This window comes from Otolemur garnettii, unplaced genomic scaffold (assembly GCF_000181295.1).
Source record: "Otolemur garnettii isolate 467f Iridium unplaced genomic scaffold, OtoGar3 scaffold00178, whole genome shotgun sequence".
Lineage (NCBI taxonomy): Eukaryota > Metazoa > Chordata > Mammalia > Primates > Galagidae > Otolemur > Otolemur garnettii.
In genome coordinates, this window is record NW_003852573.1 from 1779703 (window position 1) to 1784461 (window position 4759).

The 4759-nt window shown below is 40.8% G+C and overlaps 1 protein-coding gene, 1 non-coding gene and 1 pseudogene across 9 annotated transcripts in view; 1 reads left to right on the top strand and 2 right to left on the bottom strand.

The window, feature by feature from the left end:
* RCOR3 (REST corepressor 3) overlaps positions 1–4759 on the top strand; it is a 66796-nt gene that overhangs the window by 30903 nt on the left and 31134 nt on the right. The window lies entirely within an intron of this gene.
* LOC105888073 lies at positions 252–1319 on the bottom strand (annotated as a pseudogene). Its single transcript, XR_001161732.2, has one exon. The product of XR_001161732.2 is annotated as a phosphopantothenate--cysteine ligase pseudogene (transcript).
* LOC111728680 lies at positions 1550–1675 on the bottom strand. The gene has a single exon (XR_002775904.1). It is a non-coding gene; the product is annotated as a U4atac minor spliceosomal RNA (small nuclear RNA).

Consider the following 4759-nt stretch of genomic DNA (forward strand, 5'->3'; position numbering starts at 1 on the left):
AAAAAAAAAAAAAAAATCACTAAAGCATTCACTAAAATCATTATAATGATGGAGAATACATGTTATACTTTTTTGAGACAGAGTCTCACTATGTTGCCCTCATAGAGTCGTGTGGCATCACAGCTCGCAGTAACCCCAAACTCTTGGGCTTAAGTGATTCTCTTGCCTCAGCTTCCCAAGTAGTTGGGACTATAGGCGCCTGCCTCAACACCCAGCTATTTTTATTTTATTTTTTTATTTTTTATTTTTTTCAGCTTTTGGGCACACACTTTATTGTACTTTTTTATACATCCATTTTCCAAACAAGACACATTTGTTCATCGTTTTAATCCTTACAGCTCAGCATAGGACCTGGCACATAGTAGGCACTCAACAAATATTTGATCTTCCAAGCATGATCACTCATGCATCCATAATCCTCTTTTCATAGTATGAAGAAGGCTGATATTCAGGCTCCCATGTAGATTTTGAGGAATATATAATTCCCATTAAGTTCTTTTGTTAAAGGTGAGAAAAAGCTTTAGGTTCAATTTCAAAATCAAGATGACATTCAGGTGAGTGTGTCAGGTGTCTTGGTCATTAAAAGACAAATCCCAAATTTTATTTGCCTGCACATCACTTTTTCCCTTTCCTTCATTATTTCTGTACTTATGAAAGCAAAGGATTTATTCTAGTTCTCACCATTTGATCCTACAAGGGCTTTATTTCAGTTTTTGTCACATATAAAAGCTGTGTGTCGAGACCGAAGATTATCCACTATCTTCTCTTCTATCTCTATGCCTTTTTCTACTTCTTCTTCTGATAGCAATAACTTGGTTTCTGAGTCTTTGGTTATAGTAACCACAAATGACTGTCGTGACTCAAGGATATTAGCCACCACCACTTGATGTTGATAAACTTCCAAAGCGTTCCGAGCACGAGTAATTACAATGGAGGGGTCAGTCTCCAACTTGAAGGAAATTATAAATGCTTTTGGAGCCCAATCTTTAACCAAAGGAGAAAGCATTTTTGGCACCATCTTCATTGTTATCTGCAATAGGCCCCCAGATGACTGGATCTTGTGTTCAGGCATTTCAGAGACAGGAACATAGAAATCTGACACGGCCGCAGCCAGGTAAAACATCGCAGAAGAGCCTAGCGGATTGAGCGCCTAGGCTGCAGCCTGCAACAAATGTAAATAGTCCACCACAGTGGTGAACTCTACCGCCAGAAAAGTACCGGCAGCCACAGCCTCCCGGTAGTTTCGCAAAGCCGCAGCGAAGCCCGGGAGTGCATTCTCCTCGGCCTCAAGGCTCAGCAAGCCCGAATGGGCTGGGCTGGAAGCCACCCAGCTATTTTTAGAAATGGGGTCTCACTTTTGCTTAGGCTCCTCTAAAACTCCTAAGCTCGAGCAATCCTCCCACTTCGGCCTCCCAAGTGCTAGGATTACAGGTGTGAGCCACCATGCTGGGCCTCATGTTAATACATTTTAATCTACGGTACAAATATGAAAGGTCAGGAATTTATTTTTTATGCATTAATTTTTTTCATCAGGAAAAAGATTTTTCTTTTTTCCCAAAATTGCACCAATATAAAGCGGAGCTCTAGTTGATGTGAACGTGTTGTGTAGGTGTTAGTAGTACTGTCCCAACTATCTGTTCATTGGACAGTAGTGCAAACCACAGAAAAGGATGGTTAAAGATCAAGAATTTAGTTACCTAGAACATAAATGTATGTGGAATACCATTTTGCCCACCTATGCAAGATAATGCTCATTTGTTCTTTTTGTTTGCCTGGAATCTTCTCCTATTAGCAAATAATAGGAGGGAACGTAAGTTAAAAAGTGTTAAGAGGATGCCACAGAGGTGTGGTCTGGGCCTAGCACTGTGTGTTAGTAGCTTCATTCAGTTCTTTGCTTTTTCACAAATGATAGGGACACCAGGCAGGGAAAGATACTACATTATGCCTTCAACACACATCTTTATAGCTGCTTCTGCATGTTGTTAGCATACTATGTAGAAGGTTCTTAATTTACAAATTGTGAACTGCAGAGTAAGTATTACACAGTTTAAAGAATAATACTAATAATAAGCCAAACACTAGTATATCCTTCACTGAGCTGAAGAAATAGAAGTCTTATGTGTTTCCTCAATTGCTTATCCCTCCCTTTTCTCCAGAGGGAACTCATATACTAAAATGTATTATTCACTTTTTTTGGTAGTTTTATCACATGTATGTGTATTTCTGAATAATTATTCATTTAGTTTTTCTCATTTCAAACTTCACAAAATGGAGTCATTGTATATATTTTTCAGTACTTTTTGTTGTTTTGTGATTTATTTTCATTGCTATATTATACTGTTCCATTGTATACATACAGCACAGCTGACCTACTTTCCTATAAATGAATGTAATTTAAAATTTTTTACCATGAACAGTGCTGTATGAACTTGTCCTGGATACATATATACTACATATAAGAGTTCCTTTGGGACAATAGTTTATAGCCAGGTTTAGCATTACCGTAAGGAGCATTTAGAAATTATGGAGTTTTTTATTGTTACAGTGATTGTAGGGGAGCTCTTATTGAGTGGGCAGGAGAAAGATGACAACCGTACTGAAATGCACAGCACATTGTTCTAACAAATGCCACAGTGACTTATTGAGTTATAATGCCCCAGGATTATTTGAAGTAAAGTTACTATATTTTAGAGTATAGATATGTTCAATTTACCTAGGTAATACCAATTTTGAGACAAAGTCTCACTTTGTCACTCTCAGTAGTGGTGTGGCATCACAGCTCACAGCAACCTCCCAACTCCTGGGCTTAAGCAGTTCTCTTGCCTCAGCCTCCTGAGTAGCTGGGACTACAGGCACCCGCCACAACACCCAGCTATTTTGTTGCAGTTGGCACTGCTGTTTTAGCTGGCTGGGGCTGAGTTCGAACCTGCCGCCCTCAGTATATGGATCCAGTGCCCTACCCACTGAGCCATAGACGCCACCCACCAAATTCTTTTCTGTAGTTGCTATTCCTCCACTGGGCTATGAGAATAGTCATTGTCTACTTCCTTGCCCATACTCGATATGATCAGACTTTTATTTGTCACCCAGAATGGTGTGTGATGGCATGATCATGGCTAATAGCAACCTCCCAACTCCCGGGCTCAAGTAATCTTCCTGGCTCAGCCTCCCAAGTAGCTGTGGCCACAGGCACGCACCACCACACCCAGCTAATTTTTGAGAATAATTTTGTGGAGACAGGATCTGGTGGTGTTGCCCAGGCTAATCTTGAATTCCAGCCTCAAGTGATATTCCTGCCTCATCCTTCCAAAGTGGTGGGATTGCAGATGTGAACTATTGCACCAGACCTGATCAGACTTTTAAAATGTTAAAGTCAGGGTTGGGTGTGATGGTTCACACCTATAATCCTTGCACTTTGGGAGGCTGAGGTAGGTGGCTTGCCAGAGCTCAGGAGTTTAAGACCAGTCTGAGCAAGAGTAAAACTCCATCTCTAAAAATAGCCGGGTGTTGTGGTGGGTGCTTGTAGTCTCAACTACTTGGGAGGCTGAGGCAAGAGGATCCCTTGTGCCCAAGAGTTTGAGTTTGCTGTGAGCTATGATACTTAGGCACTCTACCAAGGGCAACAAAGTGAGTCTCTGTGTCAAAAAAATAAATAAAATGTTAAAATCTGGCAATGTGAGATGTATCATCTCAGTTTAATTCATTAGGGCTTGGCCCTTGTAGCTCAGCGGCTAGGGCACCGCGTACACCAGAGCTCGTGGGTTCAAGTCCAGCCTGGGGCATTGTGGTGGGCGTCTGTAGTCCCAGCTACTTGGGAGGCTGAGACAAGAGACTCACTTAAGCCTAAGAGTTTGAGGTTGTGGTGAGTTGTGACGCATTGGCACTCTACATAGGGTGACATAGTGAGACTCTGTCTCAAAAAAAAAAAATTTAATGATTATTAATAAGGGTGAACATTTTTCCATCTGTTGATTGGCTACTAATGTCTTTTTTAAGTGCTGGTTTGTATTTTTGGAGACAGAGTTTTAAGTTGTCGCCCTCAGTAAAGTGCCGTGGCATCACAGCTCACAATAACCTCAAACTCTTGGGCTTAAGCAATTTTCTTTCCTCAGCCTCCCAAGTAGCTGGGACTACAGGCATCATCCACAACACCTAGCTATTTTTTCATTATAGTTGTCATTGTTATTTGGCAGGCCTGGGCTGGATTCAAGCCCAACAGCTCTGGTGCATGTGGTTGGTGCCCTAGCTGCTGAGCTACAGGTGCCGAGCCTGGTTTATATATTTTTAACCTGCTTTTCTATTGGATGTTTTTCTTGAAGGCAGAACATAGAATTTTTTGTTGTTGTTGTTATTGAATTATTTATTTATTTTTGAAGTAGAATCTCAAACACCCTGGTTACAGTGCTGTGGTATTATAGCTCCCAGCAACTTCAAATTCAGTGGGCTCAAGTGATCCTCTTGGCTCAGCCAGGATCCTAAGTAGCTGGTACTACAGGCACCTGCCACAATGCCCAGCTTGTTTTTTTTTCTATTTTTTCTATTTTTAGTAGAGATGCAGTCTTACTCTTGCTTAGGCTGTCTCAAATTCCTAAGCTCAGGCAGTCCTTCAGACTTGGCCTCCCAGGGTGCAAGAATTAGAGGCATGAGCTAGTATACCTAGCCTTATATATTCTGGATACTAGTCCTAACTAAATGTGTTACAAAATCATTTAGCAGTTTGTAGTTTATCTTTTTTCTTTCTGTCTTTTTTTTTTTTTTT